The sequence below is a fragment of the Ornithorhynchus anatinus genome, chromosome X1, assembly GCF_004115215.2.
Source record: "Ornithorhynchus anatinus isolate Pmale09 chromosome X1, mOrnAna1.pri.v4, whole genome shotgun sequence".
NCBI classification, from domain to species: domain Eukaryota; kingdom Metazoa; phylum Chordata; class Mammalia; order Monotremata; family Ornithorhynchidae; genus Ornithorhynchus; species Ornithorhynchus anatinus.
This window is the reverse complement of record NC_041749.1, coordinates 24376591-24392727: the sequence shown is the minus strand read 5'-3', so window position 1 is coordinate 24392727 and position 16137 is coordinate 24376591. Positions and strand designations below refer to the sequence as shown.

The 16137-nt window shown below is 36.5% G+C and overlaps 1 long non-coding RNA gene across 1 annotated transcript in view; it reads left to right on the top strand.

Annotated features, from left to right (window-relative positions):
* LOC114806588 overlaps window positions 1-7947 on the top strand; it is a 62229-nt gene extending 54282 nt beyond the window's left edge. Inside the window, exons 2-3 of the long non-coding RNA XR_003754627.2 lie at window positions 3100-3144; window positions 7842-7947. This is a non-coding gene — a long non-coding RNA (uncharacterized LOC114806588). The remainder of the gene's footprint in view (window positions 1-3099; window positions 3145-7841) is intronic.
* The last annotated feature ends 8190 nt before the right edge of the window (window positions 7948-16137 follow it).

The following is a 16137-nucleotide window of genomic DNA, read 5'->3' as shown; positions in this document are numbered from 1 at the left end:
CAGCTCCTGACAATCTTTCACTCCCTAAATATTAAAATGAATGGTGAAATTATGGGATGAATAGATGTAATTTCCTCTCACACAGTGTTCACACATGCAATTTATTGCATGACTAGCTGAAATACTATACGTTTAAAGGAATTTATGTTGAATATATTCTTCAGGCAGTGTTTTTCCCACTTTAAGAATTACCGTGCCTAAAGATAGCAAATATTTGGCGGCCAATTAAAATGTCCTTCCCTAGTGATCACTTGCTGTACTAAATGGCTGACTAGTCATTAATTGTATTTATATATGTGAGCATATGTGATGAGTGACCAACACCCCTTCATATCCTTTGCAAGTAAAAAAAAAAGTATTTTATCTGTGCAGTTATATTTTGCTTCTGACAGTGCTTGGTATCATTTTCCCTTCTGCTCCTTAGAGCTAAAGTGACCTACAAGCCTCCTCTCCAATCAACTGTAGCTATTGAGTGCCTACTGTGTGCAGAACAATGTACTAAGCACTTGGAAGAGTGCAATATAATGGAATTGGTAGACATATTCCTTGACCACAAGGAGAGCGAGTGAGGCAGACAGTCTATAAAAAATGAAATGCAGATATTTTCAGAAGTGCTGTGGGACTGGGTGTGGGGTGAAAAAAGGGTAAAAATCCAAGTGCAAAGGTTTACACAGAAGGGCATGGGAGAAGACAAAATGAGTGCTTAGTCGGGGAAGGCCTCTTTCAGTTAGGCTTTGAGGGTGGGGAGAATGATCATCTGTTAACTATGAAGGGGGAGGAAGTTGCAGGCCAGAGACAGGATGAGGGTGAGAGGTCAGCAGTGAGATAGGTAGATTGAGGTATAGTCAGTAGGTTGGCATTAGAGGAGCAAAGTGTTCAGGCTGGGTTGTAGTAGGAAATCAGAGAAATAATGTAGGAGGGGCCAGCATGAGTGAGTGCTTTAGAGCCAATGAAATAGAGTTTCTTTTTGTTGCACGTAAGTGCCTCAAGACAATTCACTTCTACATGCAGTAACTCGATTGCTGCTGTCTCCTAGGTGTCCACTTACTATGCAGCTTGTCAGATTTGGAGGTACAACTTTGACTTGTGAAATGATATTTTCATGTGTCTTCTCAGAAGCAAACCCTATATGTCCTTATCTACTTCACATGCAATTGAGAATGAAGCATTATTGCTTTTTTAAAAAAAGAAAATGAGTCCAGGGGATTTTTTCCTTGATAAAATTGTTCTTAACCTAATGTAGATATGTCATTTTAGAGATTGACATTATTGAACTGAAGACCTGGAAAAGGTGGAAAAACAGCACTCTAACCATGCACACTGAAGTCTCCTTCCCACTTTTTGCTCTTCACTCTACCACCCTGATTCCTTATTTGAGGACAGTTGAAGCTATTCTGTTCCCTGAATATTCTACTGCTCCTAGAAAGCCTGTCCTCTATCTAGCAATGAGTGAAAGTTACATTTAACTCCAAGCAAAAGACCTCCAGGGAAGACCAGAGGAGTCAGCACCATCACTTATCTTTGGGTGTTTCCCTAAGCAAGAAAATATACAACAGTCTGCTCAGCAAAGATAATTTAATATTTTTTTTGTTATGTGTCCCTTTTGAAAACTATAAGTGGCTCCAGGTATAGTTTTTATCTGCAAGATTGGTAAGGCTTAATTCATTGCACTAGAGAAGTCACATGATCTCCCTATTTTTTTGCCCAGACTATTCTGAGGAGAAAAGGTGGTTTCAGTGAAAGAAACCATAGTCAAAAGTATCTGTCAGATGGAAAAGGATTAGCCTGCCCTGTCCAAAAAAAGTAGGCACCCATCATTTCAATAAGACTGGGGTATTCCTGTGAAGATTTGATATGTGTAGAGAGGCTAACAGCTCACTTTCCAACTTTTCTTCTCTAGGTGTATATGAAAGAATTGGTTGGGAAAATGATTGGCCTTTCAAAAATGAATACTTGGCAAATTACCTACTTGTTCTTCCCCTTGCAAAGCATTCTAGAGAGGTTAACATAATATATCCCTTAATATGGAGAAGAAAACATTTCATATAGCATGAAAAGGCCTTCTTCTTTGATAGATATTGCTGGTTTAGTACAGTAAATTACATAGGAATCAGGCACTTGTTTGGGACTATATGCTTTTGCATTATTTATTTCCCACCAACATGAACTTAAAACAGAAAAAAGTACTGACATAAGAAAAAGAGGTCATGTAGTTATGCATTATTTGCAACAGTAACTGAAGTGACTGAACATTTTCTTGGAAAGAACATGCTTCAGGTAGTGATGTTGAAGCACAAATCAATGGGGCTCTTGGGAAGAAACCAAAAGAAATGGAAGTCAAACCCTTTCTCAGAAGGACTGTGTGAGAAGATCTTCCATTCCCTAGGCCTGGACTGCAAAAATAATAACAAGACTGGATCCTACCTCATAAAATGGAATTTCTGAAATGTTGCACCATCAGGATTTTTTTTAAACATTTCTCAATATGTGTTGGCTTTTTGGTAGATTTTTATGCAGCCAAAGATATATTTCATTCATTCAATCATATTTATTGAGCACTTACTGTGTGTAGAGCACTGTACTTAGCGCTTGGAAAGTACAGTTCAGCAACAGATAGAGACAATCTCTACCCAACAATGGGGCTTATGGTCTATTTCTAGTGTTTTATGAGTGAAAGCTAGAAATAAAAGCTCAAAATAGTATTTTTGGGAGGTAAAATAAAAGATTTTGTATATATCCACATGTTTATAGCCTGTTTGATATGGTTAAAAAAAAAAGACCAGGAGGGGAAGTGAAGGGAGGTAGGGATTTTAAACAGAGATCGTCCATACTAATTTGCCCTTCTAAAAGGCTTGTTCTGTGATTGGTCAACCTTGTTCTTTCCTCTGGTTTTTACCAGCTTATACTGTTCTGTAAATCACTTTATTCTTGCTCAAGTAAGCCACTTTTAGAGAACTTACTCTTTTTTTTTTTCTGGTTCTACTTCAGGACAATGATTTTTACCTGCAGAGGGGAAAAAAAAATCCAACTTGCTCATCTAGAACACAGCATTAAATGCAAATGTATTTAATTCTTGTACATTTATTGCTGTGTTTGCAGGCTTACTGAAGTTAGACCTACTGAGAATGAAATCTTTCTACTGAGGTAAGAACATTTATATTTTTTGTGACTCTACTTGTTAATAATTTTTGACATTAAGTTCAGTGAAGTGATCTTTCCATAGATTGTTGATTTCATCAAGATTCATTTTGCTTAAAATAATTTCAGAAGATTGAAAATTCATTATTTCCTCCCAAAGTTCTGAAAAACCTTAATTGATTGAGGATACCTCCAATAGAGGTAACAAGCATTCATCATTATCTTAATTCCTCAGGGTTTAATAACCTCCAGATCTGGTTACCCTTAAAAAGATCTGAAAAACAATTTTTATTTGGGGGAAAGATACCTGTTGTGCCTTCTTTGACTTTTATGTGTGATGTTAAAACTTTTAATGCTAATGGGGGAAAATTTGGAATCAATTATTGGAATCAATCAATTGTTTTGGTAATGTTATGGGATAACTACATATAGGTGCCAGTCAATGCTTGTGGAATTTAATGTTTGAATATTTTCAGTTTTTCTTGGTTTCTAAAGTAGTTTCTTTATGAATGCATGAATTATCCTTACTAAAGTTAACATTAAGTTCCATAGCTCTTTCATTGAGTCTATTCCCTCATATGTTATCAGTAAATATCAATTCTCCCAAATTTTTAAGGACATTCAAGTTCAGGCACCTGGGGCCTTTACTGGTCAAAATAGCATTTATAGTAGAATATATTTTGTGTGTGTGTGTGTGTTCACAACATGCTATCTGCAGAACTGAACTAAAGTACGCTTCTGGTAAAAGTTATTCAATTATGCTTCCCCTCCAATAATAATTCGACTATAGACAGTTTGCCTTCCTTAACATGATAGTCTTTGACCTCTTCCAAGTGATCACTTGCCCCATGTCCCCCAAATTGGGGTTCTTGGCTTTCTAAGTTAATCAGTGTGATGAGAACAGAATAGGGAGGTGCAATAAAAGTGTGTGAATTTGATTGTCTTATAAATTTAGAATAACACCGCTTCATTTTAGTTCCCAGGAATATTCTCAACTAAGCAATAAAATGTCATAATGTACTTTTTTGTTTTTATAATACTCTAAATTAGTTAAAAGTTATGGCAGTGTCTGTTTACATAATGTAAATGTGGATTCTCTAAATGCAGAGCATATTATTCAGGTATTATGGTGCTGATTTATGGCTTAATTTAAGGTAGTTACAGACAAAGGTTATGTTAATCACCCAGTACACACGACAGAACAATCTAGACACTATAACACTGCAGATAGTCATGTGCTAAGAAACCACATCTGTTTGGGTTTTTTTGAGTTGGTGAACTGTTTTGCATTCTATTTAGAATCCTATTCCATGAACATAGGAAAAATAACATTTTCTTTCTAAGATGGATGGGTTTAAAAATATTTGAATAGAAGATGAAGATTTCAATCTATATTATAATTATTTCCTGCATCTGTTCTGATACATTTAGAATGGTTTCTGCTTGTAAATTAGGTGTTAATGAAATAACGATGTTATAACCATGTGGAACATCAGGATTGCAATTGACTGGAGAAGAGGATTCTATAAATTCTCCAAGGGCATCATGACTCTACAACATTGAAAGCACTGAGTGCTTCAGCCCATACACAAAAGGAAGTCTTCATATACTCACCATATCAAGGAATCTTTTTTTTAATGATATTCAAGCACTTACTACGTGACAGGCACTTGACCTCACAGGAGAACAGTTTACCAAGGGAGCTGTGGAGTCTCTCAGAAAATCTTTAAGAATGAATGGAATAAACAGTCATTTATCTTGGTTTAACTATTTCTCTGTTCAGATGAAGGGGACTAGACCAGAGATTTCTGAGACAGTGCTGATTTTCTATAAAAAAAAAAGATTCTGAATCAGTGACCCAACATAACTCATAGAAAATCACCTCTGTCCTCCCTATTGCTTGTCCTTGACTCAGACTTTTCACTTTGAAATACTTTTGCTTCTGGGAGTGGCTGCAATAGTATCAGTGTGAGGATGGACTTATCTGGGAGGAGTCATGACAACCAGTGGTGATTTTATTTAAAATTAAAAGAAAAATTGTTCTTTGGTCAGTGACCTGGCATCAAATGGAAAACTAATCACTCCTACCTTTAGGGTTCCTCCCAGAACCAAGTTTATAATTCTGTGAATCACAATAGCTTAAGCCTAAAGATTGAAAGGAAAACCAAAAAAATGGTGGATTATATATACTTTTTTTAAGAAAAGCACTCTAATTTTCTCTCTTTATCCTCATTTTGGTTCTGAACTAGTCAGCTATATATTCTCTGCTGAAAAGACATAACATTTTTATAGCCCTTTCACATCTGCTCTGTAGAAGCATCAGCTTTGAAATGTGACTTGTTTTCCTTAGCAATAGGAGATGAGTGGGTAGCCGTGATAGCCTCACTTGTCTGCAGCTATTCTCAGTTTTCTAATAGGATATTTTATATGGTACTCTGATACAATACATTCTGCTTCTGCTGACAGCAGGAGCTTTTGCAGTACTCTAACAAATTAACTATTGTTAAGGTTTAATTTGGTTTTCTTATCCTTAATCTAGTCTTTATATTTAATTCTTGCTCCTCCAGGAAAGCATAGTTTTATACTTTACCAACCAAATACTCTCAAATCTTTCTGTTTTCACTTATATTTCTTTTTTCTCAGGTCATTTCTCTTCTCATCATTTCTTACCTAATCCCCCTATTTTTGGCTTTCTGAGTGTGACCCTAATCCCAACTCCCTATTGGGGAGGATGAACAAACCTATTGTGTGTTGGGGCTTTTTTATGGTATATAAGTGCTTGCTACTAAGCACTGGGGTAAATACAAACAAACTAATCAAGTTGGACCCAATCCTTGTCCCACATGAGGCTCACAGTCTTAATCTTCATTTTATGGATGAGTTAACTGAGGCTCAGGGAAGTTGGGTGATTTCCCCAAGGTCACAGAGGAGACAAGGGGCAGATTTGGTATGAGAACCTAGGTCCTTCTAATTCCCAGACCCGTGCTCTAACTACTAGGCCACACCTCTTCCTATTCATTACATTATGCCAGAAGATTATGGCATTCTCCTGCCACTTGACCCGAATGCCCATCAGAAACCTGGCATCAGAATTGATTATAAGAGTCCTTTGTTTGCAAACATGATAAAAGCATGATGTAAGCATAAGTCTTTGGTTCTTTGAAGAACACTTAGGCACTAAGATCATAAAGGTTTATAGTTATGATGGTGTTTTTTATGTGTTGGCAGTTAGTGGTTCACAGGTCAAATGAATCTCATTTTGATTCCCTTCTGATCAGTGTTTTTGGACATGGAATATAAATCAGATTTCCTTAGACTCAATTTTCTCTTCCCTCAGTACATGTTAGTTATTTGCATATACTGAGATCATCTTATTATTCAGGTATTGCTACTATGGATTTATAGATGGGAGATGTGTTTAGCCATATTTCTTAATATAATTTGAAATCAGTGCTTAAGTTTGGAAAAGGGGATTCTTGAGTTGACATGTCTTTTTCAGTTTCAGCATGATTCTTGAATTGAATTTTCATTTTGATTTTACTTAGAATTTGAGTTGTTCCAAATGCTATTATCAGTAATTGTCAACCGCCATGCAAAAGAGTGGAGGGAAGTGTGTATTGATACACACACACACACACACACACACACACACACACACACATATTTGAATGTTTTGATTTCAGAAGACTAGCTTAATGAATTTTATATCAGAGACATTTCAGCAAGGTATGTAGTCACAAGCATTCTTCTCCTTCATGCTAAAGTCCACTTTAGCTGCCCTCTTTACCTCCTCAATAAAGTTTCTTCTAATCCCAACGACTGCCATCTCAAATGTCCTTGAACATAAATCACGGTCTGATATTTGAAATATATACTCTGTCGGTATGATTTTTATGACTATGCCACTGCAAAAAGAAATAACTAAAATTTATATTTGCCAAGGGAATTTTACCCTTATAGAAACGTTTACTCATGATAAAATATAGGAAAAGTTACATAGAAAACATTTTATAAACCACCACAAGAGCACACTAATTCAGATTTTTTTGCAAATCCAATTATTACTCAACCTGAGTCCATATATTGGCTTCCACTAGTATTGATTTTTTTAATGGATTAGAAATTCAATTTGAAAGGCCTTGACAGCAATTTTGTTTTTGTTCAGATCTCAATGACTAACTTGATGTCTAATCATTTTTCTGCAAATAAAAGCCAGAATATTGTTTCACTGTCTATAACTCTACATTGTATATTTAACGTGTGAATATTTTTCATAATGAAATGGAGAGCATGCTTATTATCACCCTATGCATTCTGACTACTTTCTGAGAGTTTTACTTTTCTCTTGGATATTAGGGACTGCTAGTCATTCAAATTTAGTTTTCCAGCCTTTAGTAATGGACATTCTTGGTTACAGTCTAGATACATTTTAAAAACAGTGACTGAAAACTAATAAGCCAAAATGATTTGTGATATTTTGTAGTCCAGGTAATTGATGTCATCCCTATTCAGTTTGATTTCAATTTAGTGTTGGGCATATATAGATTTTTGAAATTTGCTTTTCTTTGGTCCAAGTGAATGGTTTCCAGGTTGAGAGAAAGAGAACTGTAGTCTTGGGCTTTTACTGAAATGGAGTCTTTGAGGGTTGAAAGTGGAATTGCAGAGAGAAGCTAACACTATTGTTTTGATGCTTCCTTTTTCAGTTGTGCTTCATGTGAAATTTTTAAGAACACTTGTCTAAATTCTATTCATCCCTAGAGGTGAAAAGAAGGCTCTCATCTTCAAGGACAGAACATCTTTGGACTACTGAAAAGGTTTTACTGATTACCTTACCTTGGTCAATGTCCATCTCTTTACAGAAAGGTTTTTGTCAGATGATAGTATCAACATTGGTTTGTCTTGGTCAGTGATTTGGTCTGTCAGGATGGAGGTGTTACTTTCCAAAGTAATTAATGTTGCTGATCAGAAAGTGAATCACTAAGTCTATATTAAAGTGGGTGAAATTTAATAGTTTCTTTCTCCCTATAATATTACATGTTTGTATTCCTGGCCTGAAGAAAAATCCTATACAGTTTTTCTCTGAAAAGATCTTCATTAGGTCACTCTTTCAGAAACCCCTGGACAAACAACTGATAATATTTTCCTAGATTCTGAGTTATAACTATTGGAAGTCAGTACTGTCCAGAACTAGATCAGTCACGGGCATTTGAATGCTTACTATGTGCAAAGAAAACACATACAGTTGGTAGGCATGATGATCCCTGCATCCAAGGAACTTGCCATTTTTAAATTGTCCATTGTCACCTTTTTACATGCCTTAGGGAAACCTGACTTTAGGGGAAGAGAAGGAAAATAGCATTGCATAAGCAGTGAGTACAGTAATCAATTCATCTGTGCAAATTTTCAGTCCTGAAGTCCTATTTCCTCACGGGAAACTTCCTCATCACCTAAGCTATGTAAATGGAACCTTCCAGATACTCCTTTGCTTGCCTAAATTGTTTGTATGTGTAGTTGTTTTATCATTCCTTATGGGTCTGTCACCAGTCCACCCTCCCCTCTCTTATTCTTAGGTAGTGAGCTCCTGGAAGACAAGGGACCTTGTCAGTATTTCACCTATATATTTTGTTCCCAGCGCTTAGTATATTGGTGCCTCTTCACCAAACAGGCACATGATAAATATCACCACTACTATTTACAGAGTTGATTTATCCCTTTATGCCATTAGGAGACACCTACTGAACTGAGAAACTGAAAATGGAGTAGATGACGACAGGGGTGTTCTTATTTAAACCTAGAGAGAGGACTGGTATAGTGAGATGCTCATCATCACATGTCCTCATAGGGAATTGTACCATTGCTGTCTCTAGACCAAGATCTCCTCATCTTCAAAGCCATCTTGAAAAATCTATCTCCTCAAGGAGTCTTACTAGACCATGTTAATTGAACAACTATTTTTAGCATTTATCTTTATACATTTATTCTTAACACTTCTGTGAATATCTCAACTTACATTAATTTACACTTATCTATCAATTGTAATATTCCTTCTATTATATGTTGCTTCTATTAGTAAGGAATGTATGTATTTCTGTTTTAGGAGATTGTAAACTTCTTGAAGGGAGGAACTATGTTCTCTAATTTTTTTACTGGTATTTAAGCGCTTACTTGGTGCCAGGCTCTGTACTGTGCATTGGATAGAGGATTATTAGTTTGGATACAGTCTTGTCCCATATAAGGCTAGTCTAAATACCCATGTAACAGATAAAGTAACTGAGGCCCAGAGAAATTAAGCAACTTGCCCAAGGTCACTCAGCAGTCAATTGGTAGAGCTGGGATTAGAATCCAAGCTCTCTGACTGTTAGACTCAGGCTCTTGCCTCTTGGCCATGCTACTTTTCAATTTTAATTATTGTCCCTCAAGCACTCAGTAGAATGCTCTGTAAACACTAAGGTATTTAATTAGTACCATTGCTTAGTTAATAAGTCCAAGTAATACTGTCTGCTACTTGCCCTAGTATCACTGATGCTATAGAGGTGTTATGTGATTCCCTTTGCAGCAATCTTGGCCAGATGTTGTTAAACAATTTTCTAATACCCAATACCTTCACAAGTCTAGTAGAAGACAAAATTGAAAAATTAAAAACATGCAAATCTATTAATTATTGAGAATATCTGTCTTCCTCTCTAGACAGAAAGCCCCTTGTCTGCAGGGCTCATGTCTTCTCTCCCAAGTGCTTCACCCAGTGCTCTGTACAGAGTAAGCACTTTAATAAGTATCAATTTTATTTTTTTTAAAAAAAGATATAGTTCCTACCCTCAAGAAGTTTACAATCTACTAAAACAAAGACATAAATTCCTTGTTTGAAAGACTGCTCCTCCAATTCATATAGATATATATAAAATGTTTTCTGGGTTAGTCTTGCCTATATTCAAGTTATTGAGCCTATTCTTTAGTTGAATATTTTTGCATACCCTGGAACTCAGTGCTTAGCAAGTTCTTGATTCTGAAGATGAGATAGGATTTTTTGTTGTTAATCAGTGATATTTATTGGTAATTTACTTTATGCAGAATATTCCTGACCTTTGTGTTTTTCACAAGGAGAATTACCAGGCTGAAGAGGCCCTGACCTTCCTTGGCACTCGGTGGAGCCTTGAGAACTGGTTCCTCAACAGCAGACCCCTATGGAAGGACTAGAGCAATCTTGCCTTTCATGGCCATTCTTGTTTTCAAATACCTCCATCAAGGAGTCTGAGTACATGTGTACTGTGCATTATAACTGTTAGAAATGCTACCTAACATTTATCCTGCAAGCGAAAAGCTTTATTTAAGGCTTGATTGTGACTCTTCCATCTGGAAAAGAGTCAGTGTTCAACATATTTTGGATAGTTCTATAGCAACATGATTGAATTTAAACAGTGAATTTATTTTTACCAAAGCAGTTTCTCATCAGTTCCTTAATTTTATCATCAAAGCTTTTCTCTGAGGCTAGAATTATTGTCCCCATTTTCCCAAGTGTCTTAGAGAGTGAAGAGACCGGCCTGGATCAGAACTGCTCTTTTGCACTAGACCATCCTGCCTTCATCTTTTGTTACTATACAAAGGAGGGATTAAAAAAAGAAATCAGGTATTGGTGACATTTAGTCATACCACTCCTCTCGTTCTAAATATCACCTTTTACTGTTTATGAAAAAAAGCATTCTCTTGTGGAAATAAACATCACAAGGGAGGGAGAGGTGGAAAAAAATGTCCACCTTGTTTGACAGGAAAATACATTTGTACAGATTAAATCTTGCTGTGTTTAGCAAACATTTTCCTTAAACTGTTTTTAAGGCTTGAAGGCATATGTTGTTTCATAGTAGGACATATTAAAGTTAAACTTAGCACTAGAGTAATGAAGTACAGTGGATTTCCTGTATAATTGACATTCTGATCAAAACCCTTGTGGCAACTCTCAACTCCCAAGGGTATATTTTAGCTATATCTTGCTTGGAGCCTGGAGCTAATTGTGGAAATGATTATAAAGGTTAACATATACCTAAGCTCTGATCCAATGTAGGGGTTTTGTCTATGGGTAAGTTTCAGGGAAAATTACTTAAAAATGGCCTAAAGCTGAAAATGAAATACTATTTTAGATTTCGGATTAAATTATCCAGAGCCTAGCACATTGGGAAGGAGATAGGAAAGGCTTTCACTTAATATCATCAGTCTTAAATTCTCAAATATCTAGTTAGGTAAAAATATTTTCTATATTTTTTGAGAAAATAAGCTGCATAGTTAACCTTCATAGCTTAACACATTCAACCAGTGGGTTTCATAAAGTGCTTAAAATTTGGTTGAGAAAATATTTATTACCTCTTTTCACAACCTCTTTTAAAGTCTGTCAGAAGGGTTTTGCGTTTCTACCACTTTACTCACAAATGGAAAAAAAAAATTATACGTGTCATTTAGTTATTCTCCCAACATATTTTCCATCATATTACAATAGACAGTGCAATTTATCAGATTTCACAAGCTATACAGACCTAGGCATAGTCAGTGCTGGGTGAGTAAACAGAGAATATTCAGAATACTATTAGAAAAGGTGAACTGTAGTCTTCCTCTTAGATTAATGCTGAGCATATCTCCAGCACAATTTCATGGTAGTCATATATTTTAAATGGAAGTGTAAGACCAGGTATGACTATCATGACTCATGAAACACATCTTTTAAAAAGAAAAAAATTGTATGGCTCATTTTATTTGGCTAATGCAGTCATTCTCTTTCATTTCCTCTGTATTTTTAGCACCCTTTCTTGTCCGTTACAAGAGATTTTTTTTCCTGTTTGTTTCTACAGCACATTTACTCACTCAAATGATTGTTTGAAACTCAGTAAAGTTGCTTCTTTTATTTATAAATTTCTCAGGTGTGAAATCTGGCAGAATAAGTGATCTTTGCACAGGGATATGCTGATAGAGAGCAGCTAAATCACCTGTAGTTGTAGTAATGATCTATCTCTACACAAGAAATAGGCTGAGCAGATTTTACTGGTCTTTGCTTCATAATCTTTATTTAAGTCACCTGTAATAAGCAAAATTTTATTAACTTCTTTGTATTATTATAATATACCTTTTCTCCTCATGATGAGCACATCAGATGTTAATCAAATTTTATGTAGAAACATTATCAATATAAATAGGAATGTCCTATTGAGTGTACCATAGATCACATGTAAAATTTTTATGTATCAATATTCATGGCAAATGCTGAATATCAAAAAAAATATATAAATACCATAAAAATATGGGCCCCCACTTGGAGATTCACCATTTTACTCTTAGAAACATCAGAGGGGAAAGTAACCCTTTTTAAGATAGATACATAACACAGAATAGTGGAGCAGCAGAATTTCCACAGTTGGAACATGAATGACCGATAGGTCAGGCCTACCTACCTCATCCCTAGTCCTTTTTTATGATATTTGTGTTTACTTTGTGCCAGGCACTGTACTAAGTACTGGGATTAGATAAAAGCCGATCAAGTTGGACATAGTCCATGTCCCACATGGGACTTGGTCATAATTCCCATTAAATCTGTAACTGAGGCACAGATAAATAAGGTGACTTGCTCATAGTTGTGCAGTAGAAAAGTGGTGGGAGCTGGGATTAGAACCCTGGTCCTTCTGACTCCCAGGACCATGGTCTATCCACTAGGCCACAACACTTCATGAAGCATCAACCAACATATAGTGCTTTTATGCAAGAAATTGGCATAAAAGAAACTACCTACACTGGTTAGGTTCTAGCTGTGTCTTATGTCTGAAAGACTGTGTTGGGTTAGCACCAAGGCAGATCTAAGTGGATTCAGACAACTTCTGCATGCCCCCAATTTTCTATCTTCCAGTTTCAGAGACTTCAATCTGTCAGGAGGGTAATGCTGTGGAGTAATAATAGTGACTGGAGAGTTACTCTGCATATTCAAGTTACCTCAGGTATCTGAAGCAGCATTGCTCAGTGGAAAGAGCACAGGCTTGAGAGTCAGAGGTCATGGGTTCAAATCCCGGCTCAGCTGCTTGTCAGCTGTGTGACTTTGGTCAAGCCACTTCACTTCTCTGTGCCTCAGTTACCTCATCTGTAAAATGGGAATTAAGACTGTGAGCCCCGTGTGGGACAACCTGATCACTTTGTATCCTCTCCAACACTTAGAACAGTGCTTTGCATATAGTAAGTGCTTTACAAATGCAATCATTATCTAAAACTGACTCCCAACAAGACCATGTCAGATGTGGCCATGCTCTCTAGATATGATCTCAAACTCATGGTTTAGTCTGGAAGTCATTTCCAGGACTGATGTCAGAAGCCGCAGCCAGTATCAGGGCTAGTTGTAAGTAGATGCAGATTGAGACCGCCTAGGGCTGTGTATCATAAATTATCATCAAAGGTATTAAGTGCTTACTATGTACAGAGTACTGTGTTGTCAAATATTCTGTATTTGTGAATTTCATTTACAGTTTACAGTGTTAGTGACTTGTTATATCTGCTATTCTAATAGTTGAAAGAATGGCAGTGAATAATAATAATAGACAAAAAATCATTGAGCTGTTGCTTTTAAACTGGTAAAAGATTAAATAATCCCAGTCTTTTCACCCATGGCCACTGCAATGCCACTGTGGCCAAAAGTGAGATCCTACAATGTTTTAAAAGAATCTTTTCATGGAAGAATTTTTCCGAGATCATGGAACAGACGAAGCCTAATTAAGCAGTCTTGATCCTCATTTTACAGGTAGGAAAGCTTAAGAAGGGGACAGGGAGAGGAAGAGCAAAGATGGAATGGGGAGGCAGAGGAGGAGAAAGGTGAGTCATTTCCGCCATCTTCTGTCCCGTGGTGGCAGCCACTGGCCAAGTAATGATGGCTATGGCATGGGCTCAAGACCAGTCAGCTGAGCAGAAGTTGCTACTGCCGCCAGATGGCTGAAACCAGGCTTAAAAGTAAAGATCAATAATATTTTTTTTCCAAGTGGATGTGAGCTTTATTCCATACAAAGCAGCCAATATCTGCCACATTACCCTTCCTTTGGACTGTAAGTTCATTTAAGCAGGGAATGTGTTTTTCATTGTTTCTTCATTTCAATCACATTAATTGAGCACTTACAAGGTGCAGAGCACTGTACTAAATGCGTGGGACTATACTGTACTCCCCCTCTGCACACTGTAAGCATTCAATAAATACATTTGACTGACTGGCTAGAGGTATGTCGTCATATGGTTCTACTGGAACCATGAAAGAGATGAAATTCTAGCCAGTCCTGATATTATTCCAAGATTTTACCATGAAAATATTCAGTTATTTTGTGCTCATAATACTCTATTACTAAAGATAACCAAACCAAAAGTAATACACTTGGAGTGATATATCACTAATGTGTTAAATTTTAAAATAGGGAAGCCCTTGAATGTAAATGTTAAGGTTGCCATAGCATTGTTCACTCATCCATTGTTAATTCACACACTTTGTACATATTAAACATGGGAACTTATCCAGTTAAACTAGAAACAGCAAATTTCATGCAAATGAAATTGGTGTTAAGTGCATTTTTTCTCTCCTGATGTCACTGTGATTAGATTTATAATTGAATATTGCCAGATTAAAAGATTTAGAGTACTCTTTATTTCCAGTGTTCAAGGGAACAAAACAGATCAAGCATAGCAACAAAAAAAGTGGGGGAGGAGATCAGGCCCAGGTTTTTTAATGAAACCTACCTTGACATACATAATTAGTGTAGTGTAGATGAATTATGAAGGCTGAGAAATATGGTCTGGCTTTCCTAGGCAAGCTTGAACTGTGTGAACTGATCTGTAATCATCATGTTCAAGCCCTGTAAGTTAGAACAATTTTCAACTCTCAGGGTACACAATAGCATTTTTAGCCATGACCGCTTATTATTTAACACAAATTAGTTCAGCTAACACAATTTATATTTTACCTCTCAAACGGTTCTCTAAGAATGATAGTGTTTCTTTTTCTACATTTGATCTCATTTATTTGTATTATTTTCTCAAATATGAATTGGGTTATTTTCTGCTGCATGAAAATGGTCAAGCAATAAACATGTATTTCTTCCATAAAGGGTTAAAACACATAACAGTGCACACTAAGGAAATTATTTGGAAAGGAATAATAAATTACAACATGCCTAAAGAGATTAAACATCCATCTTTATTAACTCTTTGCAGTAATAGGTAACTTTCATCTATATAGCTAGCTGGTGTTATTGTAGCTCTTCACAAAGAACAAGAGAAACTCAAACCCCAGCCATCACCTGTTAAAAGATTTTTCTTTCAGTATTCTTTATGATAACACTAATGCAATTTAGCATTGGAATTACTCACAGCATTCACTCACCTAAAGATTCCCAAGTTTATTCCTTTCCTCAACCTGTAAAATATTTTGACCTGCCTTGCTGAGGCAGGTGAGGGAGCAAGTGATCTTTGCCTTTGCTCTGTCATGACAGCATCCGGGCACATTGTCCAATCTCAACACCAACAAGGGAGTCCCAATCTCTCTTGCCAGAACAAGGCAGGGAGAGGGGTAGCCTGCATGCTTCACCAACTGTTGTGTCTAGGAAACCCTGGGAAGGCGTGGATGGTAAGCCTAAACACAGCTTCTTGAACCATAGTAGTTTAGAGCCCTTTTTGCATTTGCTATGGTCCTTGTGTACTTGTTTTGTCTTTATAATTTCAGTAATGTGTCTGTTGCCAAGACACCTATCTTCTTTGATATTGTGAATGCCCTAAAGGCCAGAGACCCACATCTAATATCACGATTATAGCTTTCACCAGCACTTTCTTCAGTGCTCTCTGTCTAAGCCCTCAATTCCTCTTCTCCCATTCTCTTATGGGTTGACCTTGTACTGGTATTTGCAACCCTTTATTCATTCACCTCACCATTAGCCTCACAGGACTTTAGCTGCATATGTGTAATTTGTATGCATCATTGTGTCTCCTCATGTGGAATGGAAAGCT